Here is a 7,670-nt window from a genome sequence, read left to right as displayed (position 1 = left end):
CTCACTGCAACCTCTGCCTTCTGGGTTCAAGTGATTCTCCTGCCTCAGCCTCCCGAGTAGCTGGGATTACAGGCATGTGCCATCATGCCCCACTAATTTTTTTTTCTCTAATTTTTGTATTTTTAGTAGAGATGAGGTTTTGCCATGTTGCCCAGGCTGGTCTCAAACTCCTGACCTCAAGCGATCTGCATGCCTCGGCCTCCCAAAGTGCTGGGATTATAGGACATGTAATCACGTCCTGCCCGGAATAATTTTAAATTTATAAAAAAGTTGCAGAGATAGCTCAATGAGCTCCCGTATAGTTGCCCCCCAGCCTCTCCTAATGTTAACATCTTATTCAACCATGGTACATTTGTCTAAACTAAGAAATCAATGTTGTTAGCTGGGGACAGTGGCTCACGCCTGTAATCCCAGCACTTTGGGAGGCCGAGATGGGTGGATCACCTGAGGTCAGGAGTTCGAGACCAGCCAGGCCAATGTGTTGAAACCCCGTCTCTACTAAAAATACAAAAATGAGCTGGATCTGGTGGTGGGCACCTGTAATTCCGGCTATTCAGGAGGCTGAGGCAGTAGAATCACTAGGACCCAGCAGGCAAAGGTTGCAGTGAGCCAAGATCACACCATTGCACCCCAGCCTGTTAACTACAGACTTTTATTCGGACGGCACCAGTTTTTCCACTAATGTTCTTTAGTCCAGGATCCCACGTTGCATTGAATATTAACACATTTTAATAAAATAATACAGTGAAGTCACAGGATAATACATGATAATTGATTATCAGATGCAGATGGTGAATGGAGCTTTGCCTCGGGTCAGAGTGGCCTAACACGCATCTCAGCAGGGAAGGGACCCCAGTCGCGCCCGCAGGGATGTGAGGTGGTTTCATACAGCGTTGGGGCAGGCATTCCAGCTCTCAGTAAGAACTAATATGGTTCAATGTACGCTAACTCCCCAAGGAATTTGCAGTTCACATTAGACAAAGGATATAAAGCTCTAATTATGAACTCTGGCGTCAGAGTGGACCACGATGTTGAACATTTCCACGAAGAAGAGGAGAAGCTTACTTTCCCATGCTCTGAAGTCACACTTCCTGCCCCGTACTCTAGGACCGTTGCGAAGCCTCAGGACTCAAGCTTATTTCTGAAGCAACGTCTCGAGTAAAAAAAAGAAAAAGATGACGAGGTGATGGGTGCAGCACACCAACATGGCACATGTATGCATATGTAACAAACCTGCACGTTGTACACATGTACCCTAGAACATAAAGTATAATTAAAAAAAAAGAAAAAGAAAAAGAAACATTTAGATTTGTCCCTTCTGAGGAGTCACTGTTCTGTGCCTCTCTAGGGGCCACCTTCGCTCAGAGGCTCCATTAGGCTGGTGAAGCAGGGACTACAGTGGGAGGGAGAAAGGCTGAACATTCCTCAGGGCAGCGTCGGCGTCCATGGGGGGCTCTCAGCAATGGCCTTCTCTGCTTGCAAGGTCATTGGTCTTTGAGCCAGACTCGCTGCTTCAGGCAGGCTAAGACTGGCATATTAGCATTCCATCCATATTTAACTTGGAATAAATTCTAGATTTAGTCCTGCAGCTAGGATGGAATTTTCCCCCTTCCCCTGCCCTCCCTCTTCCTGCCTTAGAGCTGGGTCCTAGGGTGAGGCAAATGAGGGGACGACAGCCTAACATACAGGGAGGCTCTTGTACCACCGTGAGAGTGAGCACATGTCTCCTACAATTTTTCCACTCTAGGTCCTTTGCTTGTCTCACACAGCGTGGTTACCTCTTCCTCATCTGCAGCTTCAGCCCCAATGTGTTGTCATAATGATTTAGCACCTACAAAATGAAAAGAGAGCCAAAAAAAAAAAAAAAACAACCCAAAACATCTAGCTTCCCCCTCAGTTAAGTGTTCAAAGTGTCCTAACTTCCAGCTTTGAAATCGGATTGAAGATGAACCATGCTCCTGGCAACCCCTGGTGAGAGCCCAAGTTCAGCAGATCGCAGCCATGGGGGACTGAAAATGGAACCCTGGACAAAGACACTTGCTTGGTGACCCAAGGCAAGGTGCACTTTGACTGGCACATCTATTGAATGAGTATATTAAGAGTTTGGGGTTTTAGGTTGGGGGCGGTGGCTCACACCTGTAAATCCAGCACTTTGGGAGGCCAAGGCGGGCAGATTGCCTGAGGTCAGGAGTTCAAGACCAGCCTGGCCAGCATGGTGAGACCCCCATCTCTACTAAAAATACAAAAATTAGCCAGGCATGGTGGCAGGTGCCTGTAATCCCAGCTACTCGGGAGGCTGAGGCAGGAGAATCACTTGAACCTGGGAGGTGGAGGTTGCAGTGAGCTGAGATTGTTCCATTGCACTCCAGCCGGGGCAACAGAATGAGACTCCATCTCAAAAAAAAAAAAGAAAAGAAAAAGGATTTGCGGTTTTGGAAAGAAGAGAGATTCTAGAACCTTAGAGATTTCCTTTTTTTTTTTTTGGAGACAGAGTCTCGTTCTGTCACCTAGGTTGGAGTGCAACAGCGTAATATCAGCTCACTGTAGCCTCTGCCTGCCAGGTTCAAGCAATTCTCCTGCCTCAGCCTCCTGAGTAGCTGGGACTACAGGCGCCCACCACCACACCCAGCTAATTTTTGTATTGTAGTACAGATGGGGTTTCACCATGTTGGCCAGGCTGGTCTTGAACTCCTGGCCTATAGAAATCTGCCTGCCTCAGCCTCCCAAAGTGCTAGGATTACAGGCGTGAGCCGCTGCGTCTGACTGGCCCTCTCAGATTTCTGACTTAGAAATGTAAGCAGTGGGGGCCAGGCGAGGTGGCTCACGCCTGTAATCCCAGCACTTTGGGAGACCGAGGTGGGCAGATCACCTAAGGTTAGGAGTTCGAGACCAGCCTGGCCAACATGGTGAAACCCCTTCTCTACTAAAAACACAAAAATTAGTTGGGTGTGGTGGCACGAACTTGTAATCCCAGCTACTTGGGAGACTGAGGCAGGAGAATTGTTTGAACCCGGGAGGTGGAGGTTGTGGTGAGCCTAGATCGCACCATGGCACTCCAGCCTGGGGGACAAGAGTGAGACTTCGTCTCAAAAACAAACAAAAAAAAGAAATGTAAGCAGTGGAAAGAAGGTGACAGAGCAGGCAAGTAGTCTCCAGGGAAATCTAATTGGCAGATGAGAACAGAACTTTATGGGTTATTGTTCTGTCTCCAGATTCCCTGGACATCCAAGCAGGGCTAGCAGCTCAGAATTGCCCCCAAGCACCTCAGTCTTAATTTTCTCATATGAAAAATAAAGGAATTTTGGTTAATGAATGGTTATCAACCATGTCTATTCATTAGCATCACAAGGAGGCTTTGCAAACACCAGTGCCTAATCCCCACCTCTAGAGATGCTACTGAATTAGTCAGGCCTAGCCACCAGTCCTTTTCAAACTCCCCAGGTGGTTCTACTCTACTGCCAGGCTTGAGAACCTCTGTGATGGGTGAGGTCTCAGATTCCCTCTTTGACACTCTGTGATCCTGAGAGATAATAGGTAACTGCTTTTTGACTTGACAGAACCCAATTCAAGCACTCCCATTAAAATAGCCAAAAGTGTAAAGAAAGGTTAAAGGTCTTTAATTAAGTCTCTGGGCCCCTAGAAGAAGGAAGCTGGGGAAAAGACAGCCATAAGGGCAAGGTTAATGGTACATTTTTAAGTAAAGACTGCTCCAGAGACTCACAGCTGCAGTGGCAGCTGAAAAGTCAAAATTAAGTTTCTCTATGAGCTCAGAGGCCAGCAAGCCCAGCCCAGGGGCATGGCCTTGTAGCCCTGATCATTATGCAGTGATCCAGCTGCCCTCCCAGGCGGGTGCAGGCCCTTGGGTAATCAGCCGACAATCTCAAGTTGACCTCCTTGGAGGCCACGAAAGCCAATTAAATTAAAGGTCACCCGGGTTTGGCAAGGATGATGGCCAACCTGGGCTTCACTGAGCGGCAAGTGAACAGGAGGCTGCAGTGAGTACAGTAGGTGTTAGAGCCTCAGCAAGCTGATCACATGCTGAGCACAGTAAAAGCCTGAAAGGCCCGTGGAAGATTGGGCAACAGTGGATTGCAGGACCAAAGTCCCAGGGCAGAAGCACATCTAGTACCTCACAGTAGATATTCCTAATCCAGCTGCCCATTGCATTACAACAGGGCAGGCTCTTTGCCAGGGCATAAAGGTATTTTTTCTGTTGTTGTTGTTTTTTTTTGTTTTAAATTCCCCTCCTGTTTTCTTTTGTTTTGTTTCTGTTTTTTATTTCTGTCTAGATTTTCCATGTATACTATGAGTGCCAAGTGCTGTGAACACCAACCCATGCTTTCAAAGAGCCTGCTGCCTCAGAGCATGTGATGTGGAACTTTCTGGTGGCCTGGGTGTAGAGGTTCTCAACCTCAGCTGCACACTGGGTTTAGTTGATCTGGAGTGAGATCTAGGCATCAGTATATTTGTTAAGCTCCCCATGTGATTCTAATATGCAGCCAAGAATAAAAATCAGTGGGCGAGGCCATTCCTGGCCGAGGTGAGGAGGTGGTGAGATGGATTAGAAGGGGACCATGGCAAGGATTCTTAGGGGAGTCAAGGAGGAGATGAAAGGAGGACTCAGACATGGGGATCTGGCAAGTTTTCAGAAATCACCTGCTGATGCCTTTTAAAGCTGATGCCTTTATTGAGTCTTATTCATCCATTCATCCACTACTCACCAGTGTCTAAGATTGCTGTGTTTTAGAAATATAAAGATGAATTAAGACCCAGCCCCTGCCCTTAGGGGGCACACAGTAGGAGAGACAGACTTGTGAACACATGGTGGTGTAATCAAAGTTAGTCATGGACTGTATATGTACTCAATTCTGGGGCCCACAGGGCACCCTATTCTGTGGGTGAGGGGCAAGCTCACCCCAATGTCAGGCATACTGGGAACAGGCTAAAGCTAAAATATCCAATGAGAGCCTGCAAGGAGGGCCTTGGACAGGGGAAAGGCAAGAACTTCTTGGGCTTTCTGGGCTTCCTCTCCAGAGCATGTGTCCTGAGAAGTCTGTGCAGTAGGTACACTCAAGGATACTCTACTGGACAACTCCAGGGGGTGTCATCCATTTGTATTTTATGAAAACACTGCCCACTAGAGTTGTACACCTAGGTGGCATTGCGAGTGTGGTAAGAGAAGCTGACTCGGAACAGAGAGCTCCGGGAGGTGCCTCTGCCATTTGATAAGGAAGCTCCTATGAGAAACACGGGAGCAGATCTATGCCTGTGGGCTCTGAGAACAGTCACATCCAGAAGACAGGCAGAAGATTCTCTATTTTTCTTTCCTGTTTTCCCAGAGCCTTCAGTGAAATAGAATTAAGAACAGGTGCTGGGCGCGGTGGCTCAAGCCTGTAATCCCAGCACTTTGGGAGGCCGAGACCGGTGGATCTCGAGGTCAGGAGATCATCCTGGCTAACACAGTGAAACCCCGTCTCTACTAAAAAATACAAAAAATTAGCCGAGCATGGTGGTGGGCACCTGTAATCCCAGCTACTTGGGAGGCTGAGGCAGGAGAATGGCGTAAACCTGGGAGGCGGAGGTTGCAGTGAACTGAGATAGCGCCACTGCACTCCAGCCTGGGTGACAGAGTGAGATTCTGTCTCAAAAAAAAAAAAAAAGAACAGGCCTGTGGCCACCCTTTGGGCTGGCATGGTTCCAGACACTGGCATCCTCTAGGGCCAGGGTAGTTGTGGCATCCCCAGAACTCCAGAGAGACTCACCACAGCATGGGCAGGGCTATGGTTTGCATGTGCCTCCCAAAAGTTCATGTGTTAAAGACTTAATCCCCAATGCTACAGTGTTGGGAGGTGGGACCTAGTAAGAGGTGATTGGGTCTTGAGAGCAAAGCCCTCATGAATGGATTAACATCATTATTAAAAGAGTGGGTTGTTACAAAGCAAGTCTGGCTCCTGGTGCCTGTTGGTCTTTGGTGCTCACTTCTACTTTCACCCTTCCACCATGGGATGACCCTCACCAAATGTCAGTGGCATGCTCTTGGATTGCCCAGCCTCCAGAACTATAAACTGAATAAATCTCTTTTCTTTTAAGTTATACTGTCTGTAGTATTCTGCTGAAGCAGCAGCACAATGAACTAAGACAGGCAGTGACCCAGAGGGACGAGGTCCCATGACTGAGACCTTACCCAAGCACCCACTGAAATATACTAGATGGAAGGGAGGCTAGAAAGGGGAGTTGAGGTCCTGCCACCATGCTGGTGGGGATGTGTAGCCCATGGGCTTGGGTTTAAGTTCTTTTTTTTTTTTTTTTGAGATGGATTCTCACTCTGTCACCTAGGCTGGAGTGCAGTGGAATGATCTCGGCTCACTGCAACCTCTGCCTCCCAGGTTCAACTGATTCTCCTGCCTCAGCCTCCTGAGTAGCTGGGATTACAGGCATCCACCACCACGCCTGACTAATTTTTTTATTTTTAGTAGAGACGGTGTTTCCCCATGTTGGCCAGGCTGGTCTGGAACTCCTGACCTCAGGTGATCTGCCCACCTCAGCCTCCCAAAGTGCTGAGATTATAGGTGTGAGCCATCATGCCTGGCCACTGTTGCCAATTCTTGATGAGATCAAGAATTTTTTCTTGCTACCTGTGCCACATCCTGCTTTTAGAAGAAAAGAGGAGAGTGGTGGGCTTCTGTTGAATCACTCACCACCCAGATTTCCCCATAGCTGACAGGGAAGGAGTTGACCATGGCCTCTATTGCATTATCCATTGCACATTCCCACAAACACAAAGGGATATCTTTCAATATCTAGGAAATGCAAAAACCTTGCCTTCCAAATAAGGTCTAACCTCTCTGATTCAACTTATCAGATAGCTAGCTCCACAGTCAAGGGTAAAACAAAGAGACCTCAGCTTTGGGCTGCAGGATTTCGCTTCCCAGAAGGGAAGTGAGAGCTTGCTGGGCAAGTTCCTCCTCCACCTCCCACTAGTTCACTTTGACCTTCCTTTAGTGGTCAAACCCATTTCTCCCAACCCCCAGCATGATTCTGATCACTGTTTGGGTCAACCTGCTGCCTCCTTCTCTACTTGGTTCTCTGCAAGAAAACAGTGTGAAGTCCCTAGGCTTGTTGATTCAGTAATCATCTTTATACTATACTTACTTAGGAAAAAAATGTCTTTGAGAGAAAAGACAGACACCAGACACCATGCCTGATACAGCGTCAGAAAGAAGCACTGTTTATTCAACTGCCTTGATTAGTGAGTGCCAGACAGCTGTTAGGACAAAAATCATGCTTTGGGGCAACAAAATCACGCTTTGGGTCTATTTGTGTCATGGCAAGCCTGCACAGAGTGCCCAAATAATGCTTCTTATCGTCACCCACATTAGCCAAATGTTTGGATAAATAAAGATGTTGTATGAAATTCCCTATCTGTTGCTTTAACATAAATTGACATGGAGTGGGAACACTGGTGAGTCGTGTTCCATTTCATGTCTGTTTGGTTTCCATGGCCAAAACAAGGAGAAGAGAGCTTCCTTGGGCTGGGAATCTGTGTAAGAATGTGTTTGCTTAATCTGCTGCCCTCCTCTTTGCCTCCTCTGTGCACATAAACCAGGTCCACCCCCGAACCTGTGGTTCATTGCACATTGGGTGACCTAATCCTAGACTGGTTGCTGGAA

The 7,670-nt window shown here is 47.6% G+C and overlaps 1 long non-coding RNA gene across 1 annotated transcript; it reads left to right on the top strand.

Moving 5' to 3' along the window:
* Positions 1–1,914: 1,914 nt before the first annotated feature.
* On the top strand, positions 1,915–4,512 carry LOC105551907. The gene is made up of 2 exons (XR_001007917.1): positions 1,915–2,059; positions 4,290–4,512. It is a non-coding gene; the product is annotated as an uncharacterized LOC105551907 (long non-coding RNA).
* The last annotated feature ends 3,158 nt before the right edge of the window (positions 4,513–7,670 follow it).

The sequence above is a fragment of the Mandrillus leucophaeus genome, unplaced genomic scaffold, assembly GCF_000951045.1.
Source record: "Mandrillus leucophaeus isolate KB7577 unplaced genomic scaffold, Mleu.le_1.0 Scaffold538, whole genome shotgun sequence".
In the NCBI taxonomy this organism is placed as follows: domain Eukaryota; kingdom Metazoa; phylum Chordata; class Mammalia; order Primates; family Cercopithecidae; genus Mandrillus; species Mandrillus leucophaeus.
Note: the sequence above shows the minus strand (reverse complement) of the source record. Positions and strands in the feature narration are given on the sequence as shown.